A 19,359-nucleotide genomic window follows, 5' to 3' on the forward strand; every position below is an offset into this window, starting at 1 on the left:
AAACTAAATATTTTGTTATTATGAACCTGAAATCAAACACTGGTCACATATGATCTCTTTAATTCTATAAATACTTATTTTTTGTTTTAAAATTCATTTTGTGATTTAGTTATACAAATAATTAATTTGCAATAAAAACAAGAAAAACTTTATACATTCACGATCAACATTTTTTGCATCACATACCACAGTCATATATATAAAATACACATGTAATCATACAACATAAATAATAGTTATCAAAAGGCAGGTAGATACAAAAGTGTTCACATAACTCACTCTTCTGTAATCTACTTTTGACACTCAATAGCATGTCATTAACCTCTTTGCATTTTCATAAATCAAGATCTTGTTTGAATAACGGCTCTTAAAAAGCTATATAGTGTTTCACTAAATATATTCATCTTCCCAGGCTACTCAGCCTTTTCTCTTTTAACTGGATAGTAATGCTGTCATCCCTGCACAATGTTTGAATGGATTTATAACAATCTCTTTAGGAAAAATTCATAAATGTAAAATTTCAAAAATACATACTTTTTAAAAGCTTTTAATGCATATTGTCATATTGCTTTCTAACAGCACTGAGACATAACAAAACTTTTGTCAAGGCTGACTATTACAATTCCTTTCATTTTTGCCAAATTGTCAAAAATAGTGTCTTAAGTTGATTTGCTTTTTTAAACAAAAATTACTACTGATGTAGAAATATCTAAAACAATCTATTCATTCTGTTGATTGTTATTAGAAGATTAAAGTTGTCATAGTGGCTGTGGTATTACATAGAGTTTGACCACAACATAAACCACTAGGTCTTTTCTGGCCCTTGTTAAATCAGTTCTTTCACGTACTCTATTTGTGCAATGAGTAGTTGAACTTAAGTATCGTTATTAATTTACATTTACTCTGAATCTTTTTCACTCAAAAATATTCTTCTCAGTCGTTTAATTATTTTGAAGTGCTACAATACTTTAGGGATTCCTGTTTATTCATCAAATATATTGCTTCTCCCTTTCAGCTCTATGTACTGTACAAATTTGGTAAGTATTTCTCACATTCATAGAAAGTTGACTGGGACAATCCAAGAGCCAAGCTCTCTTTCTCGTACTTCTTCTAAGTTGACAAGGCTGTTTTCAACCTTCTTGCAATTAGGTTGTTCAATCATCTCTGAATCCACCTAATATCACTACAATTCAGCTGATCTTTGTTCTCATCCACAAGAATCTCACGATACACAATTGTCAAATTTCATATGGAAATTGGTATCTGGTGAAAACAGGATTCAACAAAAAGTCCAAAGACCTGGGCTCTCTTTACACTTCTGATTTTTACTGGCCAATTATTTTGCTGTAATTTTGTTTTTCCATCATCTTTCCATTTTATCAGCAGAACACATTAAGCTTTTTTCCAAAACCCAAGATAAAATTTTTCCATAGAAGCAGCTTTTACTGAACATTATGTAAGTCCTTTTCCTCAATCAAGGACACCTGTCCATCTGCAGCTCACATAAATATCAGATGCTTTAGACAGGGTGACAAACCCAGTGGTGGCATCATTAGGTACCTTCGACAGAAAGACAAGCACTACACACACTCTTTGGTTCACCATCTCTTCAATAATAAATTGAATTAACATCTTTTAGCTTCTTCTGGACAACCTGTTGGATTTATTTTGTTGAATAAATTTCTTATTACTTTATAAGTTCTTCATTTCATATATGCTCATCAAACTATTTTTCCACATATGTATTATATCTTGGCAAACATGAAAATGACTGTATAATGAAAATAAAATTATGCTATGTATTTATGGATAGTTAGGCGCAACAGTTTTGATCCAAATTGCAATAATAGTATTCCATGTTTTATTTAATATTTACCCAGAACCCCCAGCTTGGCCATTGACTCTTCTTCAGAAAAGATTGGTGGTGGTGGTTTTTCCTTCATATAAACACTTTGACTCATAAATTTTTAGTTTTCACTCATATTCATTACAAGCAGTTTCACAGGTTGATAAAAGAAAGTGCCAATTTATATTAATGCAGTGGTATGTGGGACTACGCATAAAAATTCAAATTGAGTCTGTTTTTTAATGACTAGTATACAAAGGGACGCTTTATCTTGGTTTTATATTTGAACTCTCTGTTTTTTATTTATGATAGTCTTATTCTGAAATACCTATTTCTCAACCATCCTTTGGGCAACAGTTTAAATTAACTGAATGCATATATAACCTTCATAATGTTGAGAGAAAGCACTTTCTTTTCTCAGACATACTCTTCGACACCAACATCTCACAGCAAATTGATAGATAGATAGATAGATAGATAGATAGATAGATAGATAGATAGATAGATAGATAATGATAGATATGTGTAATGTTCACACAAAAGTTTCTACTATGAACCCTGCATGAATTTGAGGCAGTGCTATTCAGTCATCTGTCATGCTTTATGAGGTAAATAGGTTACAGAAATAGAGGCACATTACAAACATAATGTTTCCTTTAGGAGTTACTTTATTGTGGCTATCAGTGTGGTTCGACTCTAAAGAATTCTTTAAATGAAATGGAAGTCTTGCTTGGGAACTGATTCAAATGAAAAGAGAAGCAATAGGAAATGTGTTTTAATTTTTCGTATTTTTCTTTCTTTGGTGCTTTTCCCTTTACCTCCACCTATTTAATGGCAAGTTCATTTATATACAGCATGATGATTTCCAGAGTTGTTTAAATCAGGCCATATCTTGCTTTCTATGAAACCAAATAACTAATCTGAACTCTACATACCACCTCAAAGATAATATTATGGAAAAATAACCAGCTTTTACTATTCTGGAAGAAACGATTTTGTATCACAACACAACCACCCATAGGTGTGATCTGATGTATGGATTCAAGTTTGACATGTGTGCTCAAACTTTTTAAACCTTATCAAATGCTCTAAGACAGCCTTCAGGAAAGAAAAATTTTCCCACAAGCTTATAAAACACCGTTTTCCCTTGAGACATGGGTAAATATTGCATAGTAGGAAACCACTTTTAATGCCTACAAACTTTTTTTCCATCTCTAAGTAAAGGTTTCCTTATAGGAGTAACCTGTACATAAATTGATTTTAAATAAAACACAAGAAACCCCATTTTTTTAACTTTCAGAATCCTTTTAGACTCAGACCATTTTTTGCTTGTTTACGAAATTAAATGATTAGTATGAACTTCAATGAGCCAGAAGGGAAAATGTAATTCCCAAAAAACTTTCCAATCAAATTTCCGCAGCAATGAATAAAAATTATGTAACAGGAAAAATGTAATTTAATATGTGTTATTGCTCAACATCAGAATATTACCTGTAAACACAGTCACTATTTAAGTTCAATTTTAAATAAGACAGAGAGACTAATATATTTTACCTTTTAAGCACTGTTGAGTTGCTGTTGACAGTTGCCTGTTAAGTTTCAAATTAGCCTCTTATCCACACATCAGTTTTATTTCATGTGGATATCACTTGGTTTAGCCATCTTTAAAAATTGACAAAACAATTGAGAATATGAATTGAATCTTGGAAACTTCAAGAGAAATAAAAATAGAGAGATATACAAATATCTGCTGATCTCCTAATCTAAGCACCACATATATTTAGAGCTCATAACCGATTACTGAGGCTTCTAAGCGAGGCTGGGTAGGGTATGGGTTTAAGACTTCTCATTCTTGTTTACAAAATTTCCTAACTGTTTAGGATTTTTTCCTCAAGTATTAACTGTATTTCTTTTTAGAAAATCATGTTTTCCTATTTAAAAAGCACACAGGCATTTAAAATATAATTATGGCATATTCCTATTAATAAATGATTTGAAAATATAGCCTCTTCAGAGTCATGCTAGAATTTTACATCCACTTTTCTCTTAAATGTTGAAAGCATATAGCCATGTGTTCAGATTTATGATATGCCTTATTAAATGGTGCACCAATTGCAATGACTCCTTCAGGACTGGAAACATTCAACTATAAGACACTAGTCTCCTGCTCCCTTCATTCATTAAAAACCGTCTACCAGGGTGGAGACTCGGCTATTAATGACTGAAGGCCTTTAGGGAATACATATGCAGTTATCTCAGAAAATGCCTGATAGTCTACTTTGTGAAAAATTCCCTCATTCCCCTTTTAATGTATTTATTTCTTCACATATTCATTATAGTTCCCCCATTCCCTATATCCATCCTTGCTTGGCTTTCACTCACATAATCGAAAACTATAGTATACTTTTCCAAACACATGAGGAATACAAGCATAAACAGCAAAATAGTGGCTGAGGAGGTTTTCTATTATCCAAGGAATATTTTTTTGTTAATTTACTATAATTGAAAAAAAATACAACAGAGGCATTTCAGACAGTCTTTCTTGGGCTCTGAAACTGAAGCAATTAAATGAGTATTTGGATATTAGTTACTGTCTTATTGAATCATATAGTCATATATCCTAATGATAACCTAAATGTCCATTTATTCATTCAAACAGCCTTCATTGTGTTTATTGCTCACTCTGTAGACACCATAATGGCGCTATGGATTCAGCAATGAAGACAACATAATCTCTGCCCTTATGGGCTTATAATAGAAAAAACAGACATTAAACAAGTAATTATAAAAAGTAATCATGTTACAAAAAAGAAAATGGCATATGTTAGGAAAGCATATCAAAATAAAACGTCTACACTTAGCTTCCTTTTTTACAGGACGTCTACATGAATGACTCTGTACATGATACTTATTTTGGTCTAAAGCATGAAATGGAGTCTGGGCCCATATCTAAACAGATTAATCAGCAGACTGCCCAGTTTGATTTAAGAGTTGTCAAAACCAGAAAATATCCAAATTAGTTTCCAAATCTAATGAATGCTTTTTTCCCAAATCCCCAGACTGTCTTTGTTTTATGTTGTTAAGAGAGTGAAATCTGTTGTTTTACTATTATCTGGGAGATGTTTTCTTCAGCTATAAACTAATGGCATTGAATAGGTTGTGAAAAACTATGGCCAAGTTTTATATAAGACAGAAGGGAATTAGGCAGGACAGCAGACACAGAACAGAGTTTAGGAAGAGCAAGCCCAGGTGAGTGTCAGGAAGAGGAAGGCAAGCATTATTTAGAGTGAAAAAGGTTCCTACATAGGTAATATGCTGCATACATTTTTAGAGACAATAGATTTCAGTGAGATATATAGATATAGATATAGTTTCTTTGTTTTTTTGTTTTTTGTTTTGTGTTTTGTTTTGTTTTTTGGAGGGGGGGTTGTTTGTTGTTTTTTTGGGTTTTTATCTCCAATACCTGTCTGCTTTGTCATCACCTGAATTTCCCAGATGCAAAAATGTATGCAACCATGGTCTACTATTAGCTCCTTTTGGTGGGGGAGGTTTCGTTTGAGGATCCTGTAAACTAATTTATGCTGAGTAGCATACAAATTTGGGGGAAGTTCCTGCTGTATAATAATTTGTCTATTATCCCATTTCATCAATTTAGATCAAGTTTCCATAGCAGGGGGCTTGGGGAGTTTGTGGCAATAGATTCTAAAAGAATTGACTTCCAGATCCTTTGAGACCTCAAGCATTGCTGTTGTATTCATTATCCTGAATAAAAGTAGTCTTTTGTGCCATGTTTTTTTTTATGCCTTTGGGAAATATATGTTTCTCTCAGCATCCCTTACATAATGTATGTGCTTTGATGACTTCTGGGCAACCAGTCAGATCCATTCCTTCACTGTCAGTCAATCAGCCATTTAATCATTCTTTCTTCCATTTAACCCATAATTTTGAGCACTAAATATGTGTGGTGTTTACTGCTGTGCAAAAAGTAGTTTACAAAGTCCATAAAATGGAGTTTGCCAAGTTTTAGGCAAATAAGGCTTATTTGACAAGAAAGTTAAGTAACAACAAAAGAGTGCACTAATTAATTATATAGGTCAGTACAAGAATTACTTGGAATAGTGGCCAAGATCACTGTGAGTCAGAGTGGTCAAAAACAAAAGTTGAACTTGAGTGAAACAAGCTGATTCTTGAAGGATGTGTGAGAGTTAGTTAGATGGAGAGGAAAGAGAGGTAAATTCCAGGGAGGGACAAAATTTGCAGCAAAACTTGTATCGGGCATAGCCAGGAAACAGAGAATAAACAAATGTGGTATACATTACCTGGAATGTATTAGATTTTTAATGAAAGAATGAATAAATGCATATATGTAAACAGGAACTGTGTTGGCAGTATAATTTTAACTGAAGATTTCATAAACAAAATGATTGACGGAAAGCTATAAGATAATGAAAAGGCCTGAAGAGGTCATTTCACATACAATCTAAAACAACCAGTTTCCATCTGCCATCAATTTTGTTTGTGTCTGTCAAAGCCTTTGAGGAAGTAGAAAAATCAAATTATTTATCTAGAGAATATAAATATTAGGACAACATGTGTTAATTAAGGAATGTTGATCAAGCATCCATGCTTCAAAAACATGTTTCTGATTATATGGAAGTTACAGGTTAATCAAGTAGTTTGGAAAATAATAAATTAGATAATTTTACAGGTTAAATAGTATCGTCAGTCTCTCTCTATTGCACTAATGCATCAATTTTACTTCTGAAAGTAATATGTGTAGCCATATAAAGTTCTTCACCTTCAGCCTTCAACTACAAATCTGAGATTGCTGATGAAATGTATGTCTTAAATCTCTCTTCATTTTCCTGAACTATCTGTATTATTTAAGAACTTGCTTATTTTTTTTAAGTAACTTAAGAATCTTCAGTGCTCAATTAAAAATCATTATTCCATTAACTCTCAGACCTAAAAAAAATTAATGGCTTCATGAATCATAGTTAAGGCTTTTAGTTTTGGGCACATGAAAAGCCACACATTCAGTTGGCCTCTTCCATATCTATTTAAGACACTCTAGTGATTCATTTTTCATTTTCCTCACAATTTAATTCAAATGTCTGGGCTCTCTTTCTATTGTTGAGTCTCTAGAGATGTACAATCCTTTAGTCATGAAACAAAAGTGACATGAAAACACATGAAGGTATAGAATGTAGTTTGGAATGAAAGGCATATGTTTTCTGTATCCCCGCTACCATGTTACAACTCTTACATAAATAAATGACCAGATGTTTAAAAATAGAAAATTGGTAAATCTTTTATTTTTCCCTACCCTTTACCTTTTGTCCTATTCTTTGATCTAAGTAAGAGAGTTCTGGTCATAACTTATTTATTAAAAGTATTATGATTACTTTCCTCACAGAGGTTTTGTTTACAGAAAACTTCTTTACAATTCTTAGTAAAACCTGGATAGCGTATAAAGAGGAATGCAAAAGAGGTGTTGGCATGCAAAAATATTAATGGCAAAAAAAGACGGTACGGGAAAAATAAATAAAAGTTTTTAAAAATTCACTGTAAACAGGATTGTAATGAGCATATTATTATAGAGGAGTCTGTGAATATTATCAGAGAGGAATCTCTGTTGGAGAATTTTGAATATTATTCTAAGAAGAAAAAATTCCATGCGGTACAGCTGGTTTTTGTTAGATCAGGCCCAGCTGTGCTATCCCGCTTCTTGGTCATAGCTAATGGAAAAAGCCAATCTTGGTTCTCCTTTTCTAAAACTCTTATCCCAAATATTCATTGAAAAAAGGAAAGAAATAGGTCTTTCCTGAGATAGTGGTTTATGCAGTGTTTTTTGTTTTTTTGTTCTTGTTGTTTTTATATATATATATATATAAAATTTTTTTTAAATTATGATCAATTGACTAACTGGCCGACAACATCTAAGGCATTGTTGATAATGTTCCCAACATTGATTTCTCTACTTAGATGTCCATTCTCCAAGTCACTACAAACATGCCCTCTTCTGTAGAAAAACTAGTACTAGAATTGTTTGTAAAATGTGGTAAGCATAATAAAACTAAAATGAATCCACATATTTTTTAACAATTTCCTCCTTGGACTTTATAAATATTCATGTTATGCTTTTATCATTGTAACCATACTTCACTAGTTCATTCCTGAAATTAAATTTTACTTCTTATAGAATGCAAAAGATCCTTTTAAGTTTGGAGTAGAAACTAGAGCAAAATTTTAAGAACAGGTATATTTTAAAAATAATATATTTTAGTCTTTTTTTTTCATACTTCTTTTGTTCCCAGACCAATTGCTTAACAATTCTAAATCATCTGGTTGAGAATCTGTGCAGTAGAAGCCCTCTTACCTAACAAAAGAACAAGACACAGCCCTTTTCAATAGCCTAGCTTTCTCTTTCTTTCTCTTTTTACACCAACTCTATAGTTTTAACCAATATTGTTATGCATATCAACTGTTACTTTTACCTGATCTTCATTATCAGTAATTTTTCTCCTTCCATTTTTCTAAACCATTCCAGTGACATATCCTTTCCCTGCTCAGGAACTTCCAAAGGTATCCATCCAATTGCCTGCAGTGATGTCAACTGTAAATTCCAGTTTACTTTTCTTAATGTTCCAACATTCTAAAATGTGTTTGGCATATTTGTCCCTCCATGTCTTCCCTCAGACTATTTATTGTAGTATAAACTTTGAGAGCATTAACGTTCGCTGTTTGAATTTCTATTTGTCCCCTTGATTAAATGACTGTGAGCCTCTGCTACTTATCTGTAAAGTTGGAGAAAAATATTAATACAAACTTTAATAATTTGCTGTGAGAATTCATGATGATGAAGGTTTGTATTAATACTGCATATAAATTCCTTAGAATAGTGCTTGGGACATAACGAGTTTTCCACAATTAATAGTTGCTAGATGCCGTCTACTGACCCTCCCCCATTTTTAAAAATCTCGCCCATCTTCCACACCACATTCATTTCCCACATTCTCCATGAGGTTTTATGTGACCAGTTATTAGAGCCACTCATTTGGCTTGTACATTCCCCAAATGAGTGTACCATCCCCCAAACTAAGTCACAAAGAACAGCACATTCTGTCCTTTAATACTATGTTTTACACATCTTGTGTTGATTAATACTTTAAAGTTATACTTGTCATAACAGTTTATCTAGATTGTGCAAGCAGAGAATATGAATGACAGCAGGCACCCAAATAGCTGTTACAGGATGAATTTAAGCGCAGTGACCAGAAGAGGTTTATACAAACTACCTGGGAAAATGGAGCTGTAGCCATTTTGAATGCTCTGACAAATTACGTTGGTATGCAGTAAGCAGATATGCGGAGGCTTATTTTAAACAAAGCTTTTGGGTAGATTATGAGGTTGAAGAGTAGAACTGTAAAGAGAAACAAACTTTGAAATAGCAACTACAGCTGCAAGGAAGAAGGAGCGTCTTTATGAGAAATCATTGTGGTAAGAGACGCTGGTCACAAATCAGTAACCAGCTACATATACAGCCTAAAGCTATTGCATTAGTGATATAATCAGCTGCGAAGATTAGAATATAATGTACAATCTTAATTGTGCAGGAGAGAAAATTAAGTCCTGGAAATTAAGTTTCTGGAAATGTCTAGTAAAAAATTTTACACTCTGTGATGGTAATACATTTTTTAATTAAAAAATTTAAAAAGTAATTATTTTGCTTTTAAACTTATGTTAATTTTTCTAAGAATTTATATATTTTTTGTCTCTCCATGTTATGAGGAAATGTTTTTTGGTATTTTTCTTCTTTTTTCATTTTACGATGTATAATAATGATTACTTATTTAGAATCACTTAGTATAGTGGAAACAACCTTAGTATTGAAATCTACAGGAAACTGCATTCAAATAATAGTTTTCCTCTTACTGTATATTCTTGGAAAAGTAGTTTAACCTTAATAAACCTCTCCATTAAACCTTATAGGGCTATTTTAATGATTATTCATGATACATAAAAAGTACCCAGAATAGTGTCTAACCCATATAAAGTACTTGAGAAAAGTAGCTATTATTGTAATATATGGTTAAAAAGAGATTCATTAATTTTCCAGCCAGTCATATTGGTAAAAAGGCTGCAACAAATTATAATGATTTCATTGTAATTATCTTAGGAACCACACTTTTCTAAATAAGAATGGTTAGGTTTCACGGTCAAATGTAGGATTTATTAAACTCATCTGTTTCTGTATGAAGTATTTACTTGATTGCATCAGTTAAGAAGATAGAAGCTAAATGAAGGAATAACCATGTTTTGGAGTTTGGTTTCACCACACAAAAGTATGGAGGAAAGGCAAATAGCTGCTTTCCTCTTTTCAAAATTAGGGAGAATAATCCAATTTGAGGGATCAGGTTTTAATAACTTGATGAAGCAATCCACCTAGGAGTTCTGAATCCTATGTTAAGTCAAGACTGACAGATAAGAACTGAAATAAGCAGAAAAAGACCCAGACAATGAGAAAAATGAAGAAAGATCAAGATAAAGGACTAAGAAGGTTTGTGAAGGATCTCACCCACAGATAGTGATTTTATAAGTTATAGTTTATTTCTCTGAGATGATATCAGAAAATTAAAAATCAATGAATAGTAGAACAAATACTGACTTTGAGTTCTCTGATATTACTTCAGACATGTTACTATTAGAAATTGTTGGTTGTAAGCAACAAAAACTAATTTGTTAGCTTTAACAGAATAAAGGGGAAATTGTTGTAAGGATCCAGGAGTGTCTCAGAACCCCAGGGCAAGAAAGCAGCCTGGCTCCCTGAGCTAAAGACCAGTCCTTCCTCTCCTTTCCTCATTTGGCTTATTGACATAATATGGTGCAAAAATAGAATTTTCACCTCCATTTTCAATCAGATAGATTGTGGTATTATTTGGGTTTTTATCCAATTCTAATTTTCCACCTAATTTTAAAGATACTCGATCTGTACTCCTTAAAAACTGGTGTTAGAAAAAATATAGTTTTTTGAATAGTAGATTTTCATCACTCTCTACAGAAACATCCATGGTTGAAATCTTCCTCTATCCAATAATACTTGGACATCATTGTGTTTATATCTTTACTAAGATTTATAGATGAAGAAGTAGTCAGAGATTAACAGTTCATTCAAGGTTACTAAGGGAGAGAGAGGTAGGACCAGATTAAGCTATACCCCTGAGGTTATAAGTCTATTCAGTAACTACATCAAACTAACAAAAACAGATAGATTTACTTGCCTGTAAATAAATAATCAATATCAGACAAGATATAATTTGCAGCTTGGTCTGATCTTGTGGCAGCAATTCCTTCTCAAATGTAAGTTTATAAGAATTACAGATGACCTACTGCTTTAGGAAAGAAACAAAAATATATGAAAACCTTAGTTGAGAGGCAAGAATAGGTTGTAGAGAATGAAAATCTAAGTGAAAGAAAGAAAGAAAGAAAGAAAGAAAGAAAGAAAGAAAGAAAGAAAGAAAGAAAGAAAGAAAGAAAGAAAGAAAGAAAAAGAAATCTTATGACCCAAGAAGAGTTTCTTCATAAAGATTAGTCATTTAAAAAATTTTATCACAGCAGTTGCAGCCACAAAGATTTCTACCTAAAGGTAAAGAGAGATTAACCAAGTGAGAACAACAGTTCAGCCAATAACTCAGATTAAAAGAGAAAGGAATAAATTGCAGACTTCATAAATGCTTTCAGTATGCCAAGGTCAGATAAGGACAAGGGTGTGAATAGAAATGACTTTGGAAGTCTATGAATAGTTATGATACTATGTGATTAGAGTACAAATGAGGCCACCTACTATGTTTTGGAAATGACAGATCATGTTCTGATTCAACTTCAGAGTCCCCAAATAAGTCAGTGAATACAACTACAGACAATGTGAAATCAAGGCTGAGAAGTAACTATGGCACCATGGGTTTCCCTTTGTGTTTGTATCATTTACACTTGTGTTTGGTGATGACAAAGAATAAAACAATAATGAAGGCAATGGTGGTGATTCTCACTCTCTTCTAATGCTTTAGTTTTCTTCTTATCACTTATCATGACCTGAGTCATGTATTTGTTTATTAACTGTCTGTCTTTCCCGATAGAATAAAAGCTATACAAAGGCAAACATCTGAGTGTCTTGTCCACCTTTATATTTCCAGAGCCTAGACCTGTGACTGGGACACAATAAGTATCTGCCAAAGGAATGAGAGATAGTTGTGTTTTTTGGAGAAATATAAATGTGTAGGTCACTTAAAGTCTGGTAGGAGCCCTCTGCAAAGAAAATTCTAGAATAATAAAAAACACATAGTATTCAAAACGAAACGTAAAGTGTAATATTGACCTTCTTCTGAAAGCCTATTATTGAGAGTTCAGGGAGGATGAATTATATCACTGATAAAACATTATATCACTGATATAATTATATCACTGATAAAACATGTGGACTGAATAAGTGGAAAAATGTAAGAAAAACATAATGAAAAGCAAAATGAAAAGGCAGAAAGTAGCACTGCTGATGTTAGTTCTACGCTCCACCCCTTAAAAAAAGCCTCAAAGGAAATTACCCTAGAGAAAGAAATGAGAAACTATGAGTAACAAATAGGACTTTCCATCCAATCCAGTTCTCACAATAAAAGTTCATTGTTATCATTCTGTCTGATCAAGTCCTGTTTGAAATGTCTGACCCCTCTTAAAGAGGCCTTAGTTATCAGCCTCACCCCCTTTGATGTGATTCATGATCAAGTGCAGAGATATACTGAATGAAGTGAAAAGGTTTTAGGAAACATTTCTTGGAAGTCAAACTTCTTAACCTTTGATTTAGAAGCAGCTTTAGACATAAAGGGACTTTCATGCTATCTTTCTGATATTTCCCATTTTCCAAAAGGATTTTTTTGCTTTATGTGTAATTCCTCTCTCTCTTTCTCTCTCTCTCATCACCAATTGCATCATTCAACAATCACCCCCCCGTCCCTTTGCCTATCCTGAGACGAGGGTATAGAAGCTTCTGTTGAAATTTCTGTGTCAGTCTTTTGAGTGTCAGTTTGATTCTATCGAATCAACAACAAAGCTAGAAGGGAATTTTATAGCTGGTATGTGTGAGAGAATTTGGACTTCTGTTGAGGTAGAAAGAAGGAAGAGGGAGGGATTAGGGGACAGATTAATGGAGTATTTATCTGGCCTCCAGAGAAATCCCTTGGGATATCTTTATCTCTAAGTTATCACCCCTGACCTTGAACATAGAGGGTTCTCATTGACTTTTGGTGTGATGGCCCCAACCACCCAAGTTAATGGAAGATACAAGGTATCCCAAAGTCGTTGAATATGCATAAAATGAAACGGGGAAAAAGAGGTTCAGCCTCCTAAGGGCCTTGTGTCACTCCCTTAAACCAGTCAACCATTAAACAGATCACTTAGCTTGACAGAATCAGTAAATTTTACTGAATTATTCAGAATTGTTGTTTTCAGGTATGATAAGCTCCATTTCACAGAGGGTATGCAGGCCGAGAGGACACCCTACAGTACCACATATCAGAGTTCTCATAACCAGAAGCAATGCATACATTTCCTGCTCCTGCAATTCAAGACTGTGTTGTATCCTCAAATACTCCAGATACTCAACCAGGGCCTTCTCTGAAAGCAGAAAGCAATACTGTCTCTGGGAAGTGATATAATGGCGAGTGTGAAAGTACTCTTTTTCCAACTCAAATAGCTTTTTAACTTTTAATGAAAGCCGAAGGAAGGAGTAGATGGGAGGTCTTAATTTCTATGCAAATGGGCAAATAGAGTTTAGAGGTGTTCAAGGGCAAGATCCACATAGGTTCTTTGCAAAGTCCATCCTTAAGAAAATCTAGAATAATCAGAAAAGGGATCTGATGATATTTCCTTATTAAAGAATCTATCTGACAACTGCAGGTCTCATATAGGTATTAGCCAGACCTCCAGAAAAGAGAAGCCATGACCAAGGAACAAGATTGAAGGAAATACACACACACACACACACACACACACACTCACTCACACACGTATGCATATATCACCATATATATATATATATATATATATATATATATATATATATATCCACAAATATATACTAAATACATTATATTACATGCAGCCAATCCTTATTATTCACAGATTCTGTGTTTGTAAATTTGCTGACTCAATAACATGTATTTGTAACTCTCAAATCAACGCTCACAGCACTTTTGCAGTCATTCACAGACACGTGCAGAGCAGCGAAATGTTTGTCACCCACATTGCCCGCTGCGGTTGAACTAGGAGACACTGTTCCCCTGTTATTTCAGCTCTCATACAGAGACAGACAGAGGATAAAGATGGTACAGGGCAGTACACTCAAATGCAAGAAGCTTTGGCTTGGGGCCAGTTCCATCCAAGTTCTGGCACCTGTTAGTAGTGCAACCCCAGGCAAGTCACTTAATAATGAGGGACCTCATTTTCAATTTTGTAAAATAAAATAACTACCAGAAAGAGTTTATTTTGGGAGTTAATATCACAATCTATGTAAGGTGTATGTGTGTGTGTTTCCCCTAAGAGCAATGGTTCAGTACTCACTAATTCCGTGTTCACAGTGACTTTGTGGAATGTAATGACCACAGATAACAAGAATTAACTGTGTATGCGCATGTGCATATCTATTTCCTTATTTACTCCCTTGGTCAATGACAAGGGTACGCACGTATTCCTAGATACAAAGATATGAGGCATGATATCGAGATATAAATAACAGCCTAGAAATACTAAACTCTGTCTAGAGGTGTTGGGAAGTCTCCCTATACATGACATTCACCTGAGTTTTGAAGGATGAGCAGGAGGTCACCTCAAAAAAGGCAAGGGTGTGAACATGGGCTTTGGTATTAGAGAGTTATAGATTCAAATCAAGACTTACTGACTTGTATGACTTCGGGCGTATGACTTGACCACTATGACTGCTTCCCCATCAGTAAAATGGGAGTGATGATATATATCTTTCATTGTCATACAAATGATATGAGTGATATAACTATCTATCATATTAACTAGTTGATAAATGGTAGAAGCTGAATAAATGGTTACTGATATTAACTAAGAAGTTTTAGAGAAAGAGAACAGTATGTCTAAAGCACAGAGGTGCTGAGTGTAACACACGGTGATTTCACATTGCTGAATACAGAGGGTATTTGAGGTAGGGTAGGTGATGATTCAGGAAGATGAACAGCATCCAGATCACAAAGACCGAGGCTTAGCCAGCCACACTAAGGTCCGTGAGCTTTATTCTGTAGTTCATGGGGAGCCCATGAAGGATCTGTCTATTAATTACAAATAGGATCATTCTTAGACATACATTAAACCTCTTTCTGATAATATATGTATACATGAAAATATGCTCCCATTATTCTTTATTATTACACAAGTGCTTTCCCTCCAATTAGTTCAAATTAATGAGGTCTTCCTTGGAGTGTTTATAGCAAAACAATTGTACATTGGATTATTTTTAAATTAGTTCCTTTTTGCTGTAAATACTCTCATGAATCCAAGAATGTAAAATTTAGTAGGTGTTTTTTTCTGTTTTCTTCAAAATCAAATTTTAAATTCTTGTTATTGATAGGGTATATTAGTTACTTAGGGTAGCAGCAACAAATGATCACAAACTGAGTGAAATTAAACAGTAGAATTGTATTCTCTCACAGTTCTGAAGCCCAGAAGTTTAAAATGAAGGTGTCAGCAGGGTTGGTTCCTTTTGGAGGTTGTGAGAGAATGTGTTCCACACTTCTCTCCTATCTTGTAGAGGTCTCAGTCATCGCTGACATTCCTTGGCTTGTTGCTTCATTACTTCAATCTCTCATGTGGCTTTCTCCCTTCTCTTTTCTCTTAGACGCACACCAAGTCTTTGGATGCAGGGACCACTTAAATCCAGAATAACCTCATCCCACAATCCTTAATTACATCTGCAAATACCCTATATCCAAATAAGGCCATTGTCCTAGTATAGGCCGCTTTAAAAAAGTATCATAGACTTGAAGGACTACAAACAACAGAAATGTACTTCTCACAGTTCTGGAGGCTGGAAGTCCAAGAACTGGGTACCAGCACTGTCAGGTTCTGGTGCAGGCCCTCTTCTGGTTTGCCGATTGCCATCTTCGGTTGTATCTTCACATGGCAGAAGGAGGGCAACAAGCTCTCTGAAGTCTGTTTCATAAGGGCACTCATTCTATTCCTGAGGGCTCCACTCTCATGACCTAACTAGCTCCCAAAGACATTATCTCCTAATACCATCACATTGAGGGTTCAGATTTTCAGCTTATGAATTTGTAGGGGATACAAACATTAGTATTTAACAGTCAAATTCACAGGGACTGAGGTTAGGACTTGGAACTATCTTTTTGAGGGACAGCAATGAACCTACTACACAGCGAGTGGGTTAAAATATGATTGAAAACCTATTTTAAATGTTCTAGTTATCTACACCCTGCCTACCTTTTCCCTGTTAAAGAGGCCAAAGAGGGAAGAATCTAACAGAAGATGGCTCTTCTTGAAAGTGCCTAATCGTGCTTCCATTGCACATAAGTCCCTTGGCATCAGTATTCCCATCAGGGGCAAAAAACATCTTTCCCTGAGAAAGGATGCTGCAGGTCACTTCTGTGCAACATACAGCATGAGAAACACAGCCTTTACAAATCCGTCACTAATTGGAAAACATCTTCACTCATAACGGTGTCCTTTGCTATAATATTGTTGGAAATTTTTCTTTACATTGAGCCCGTTTTCTCTATCGTTTGTTTTCTGTCTGGAAATGGGCACTCTAATTTCAAGTACTAAAGATTTCTAGTATTTCCCCTTTAACAAAATCTCACGTGGATAGTAAATGATTATGCATTTTGTTTAAGATGTCATTTCTTCTTTCTTCCTGGTTCGGAGGTGTGGGGTAAGGAGATCTTTACACAGGGAAAGGAGGGGATGGCAGCACCCTGTGGTTGTTCAGAATGATTCATGATTGAAGGGTTAACTCTGAAATTTTAAAGCTTCAGGACATTGCAAATTTGATCTAAGAACCCCCTCCCCAAAAAATGAAAGAAACAAAGATCCAATTGTCTGCTGACAGGACTTACTCTACTGTTCCTCACTTGTCTACTTTCGGCTTCCCATACTTTCCATTCCTAGATTTTCCTCTTCATTCTATGAATACAAGTTGGCTGCACTATACAGGTTTATACTTCACTGTTTAATTTTATTATTGCTCTATATTGCAAGTTGTTTTTTTTTCCCCTTAATCTTTCTCATTAGATTTTAAACTCTTAAAGTACAGAAACTGCATTTCTCTTTTACTTATGTTACAATCCTTAGTGGGCGGAGAAGCCCGTACTGAATTCGTTGAAGTGAAAGATCCAAATTGATTTTAAAATTTCTCATAGGCCTTATTCCCAAATAAAAGTATAGACATGTGTGTCATTAGGATGCCATTTTATCACATCTACTAATTAAGAGCAAAACTTTGCTGTAATTATACTTAGCTAATAAGGAGGGAGGAAAGTAAAGATGGCCAGGAGAGAATAAGCAGGATGTAAATGAGTAAACACTCAAAAGGGTAGTAAAACATAGATAAGATTTTAAAAAATAATTAAGGACTCAGAGAACTTATAAGATTAGAAAAGAAATTCCATAACTCAATACAAAAAGGCAGTTGTGTCTACCCTACTAGCAACGTGTTAGTACATGAGTTTTAAATTATGCAGTTTTTTTAACCATACGGATTTTATGTCCCCTGACCATAGTTGGCAATCATATTTTTCTGTTTTTCTTTTACCTTTATTAACATACAACTGACAAAATTGTAATATATTTAAAGTGTGCCACATGCTGATTTGATATATGTATACATTGTGAAACAATTCTCTCAATCAACTCACATATCTAGTTTCTTTATCTTTTCTTTTTTCTTTCTTTTTTTTTTGTGAGAACACTTAAGTAAATTTCAATTACATAAAGTGTTACCAACTGTAGTCACCATGTTAGATCCTCTGACCCTACTCATCTTATAACTGAAAATTTTTACCCTTTTATGAACTTCACCCTATTTCCCCTGACCTCTGGAAAGCACCATTCTACTTTCTGTTTCTGAGTTCAACTTTTTTTTAGATTCCACATATAAGTGATACCATACAGTATGTCTTTCTCTGTCTGGCTTATTTCATTTAGTAAATGTCCTCTAGGTTCATCAATGTTGTCACAAAAGACAAGATTTCCTTCTTTTTCATGTCTGAGTAATATTTCATCACACATGTATGTATACACATGCACACACACACATATCTTGGGTATCGTGATAATGATTCAGTGAACATGGGAATACAGATATCTCTTCAAGATAATGATTTCATTTATTTTGGTTATATACCCAGAAGTGGAATTGCTGGATCATATTATAGTTCTGTTTTTAATTTTTTGAAGAACCTCCATACTGTTTTCAATAATGGCTGTACCAGTTTACATCTCACCAAAAGTGTACTAGGCTTCCCTTTTCTTTACATCCTTACTAACATTTGTTATCTCAGGTCTTTTGATAATCGACATCTTAACAGGTGTGAGGTGATAACTTATTGTGATTTTGATTTGCATTTCCCTTATGTTCAGTGATGTGGAACACTTTTTCATGTACCTATTTGCCATTTGTATGTCTGTTCAGATACTTTGCCTGTAGGAAATGATTGTGCACCCATTTGAAAACTGTTTTTGTTGTTGTTATTGTTGCTGTAGTTTAATATGGTCCCATGGGCCTGGAACGCTGAGCTCTGTTGGCTATCAGAACTAAGTGATTTGAGGACCCATCCTTCAGGTGAAAGCCACAACATTTGGGGTGCTGGATGTGTAGACAAGCTCCTTCCAGGAAGAAGACAGAGACTTGGCTTTATTGTTGGAGCAAACCAGAGGGAGAATGTGGGAGAAGTGTCCCCTTGGTCTTTCAGGCTCCTGGGAAGATGGTAACCAGCAACTAGATGTGTTCTGATTAGAAGTTGAACCTCAGGCACCAGCTTATAGAGTGTGCAGTCAAGCCCCTTCCAGGGGATGACTGAGAGATGGGCATTTTTGCCTGTTCTCTCTGTGCTAAGTGCTGGGGGGTAGAGCCATAATGAATCACACATGCTGGTTAACAACAGCTTCTCTGTTTGCTATAGTCCTGCGGGCTCTTGAACTCAAGCCTCATTGACTTCCAAAGCTAGATGATTTGAGGACCAGTCCCTCAGGTGACAGCCTAAAAAGTGCTGTGATAGATGTGTGGTCCAAGCCCTTTGCTCCTCAGGGTGGAGCTGGGAGTTGAGTGTTGTGTTTCAATCGTATGACAGTATGCCTATGGTGGCGTTTATGTCAGGAGTGTGTCTCCTACCTATCCTACCTATTTTGGTGTGGGTATTTCCTCAGCCACCTGATATATAGGAGTCACTCAGCTAGTTTCTGATTTCTCTCAGAAGGAATGGTTTACG

At 34.7% G+C, this 19,359-nt stretch overlaps 1 protein-coding gene and 1 pseudogene across 2 annotated transcripts in view; one reads left to right on the forward strand and one right to left on the reverse strand.

Moving 5' to 3' along the window:
- Positions 1-16,018, reverse strand: part of LOC117021564 (ferritin heavy chain-like) — a 56,581-nt pseudogene extending 40,563 nt beyond the window's left edge.
- GPC6 (glypican 6) overlaps positions 1-19,359 on the forward strand; it is a 1,028,052-nt gene that overhangs the window by 568,432 nt on the left and 440,261 nt on the right. The gene's annotated exons all lie outside the window — the stretch shown is intronic.

The sequence above is a fragment of the Rhinolophus ferrumequinum genome, chromosome 4, assembly GCF_004115265.2.
Source record: "Rhinolophus ferrumequinum isolate MPI-CBG mRhiFer1 chromosome 4, mRhiFer1_v1.p, whole genome shotgun sequence".
Lineage (NCBI taxonomy): Eukaryota > Metazoa > Chordata > Mammalia > Chiroptera > Rhinolophidae > Rhinolophus > Rhinolophus ferrumequinum.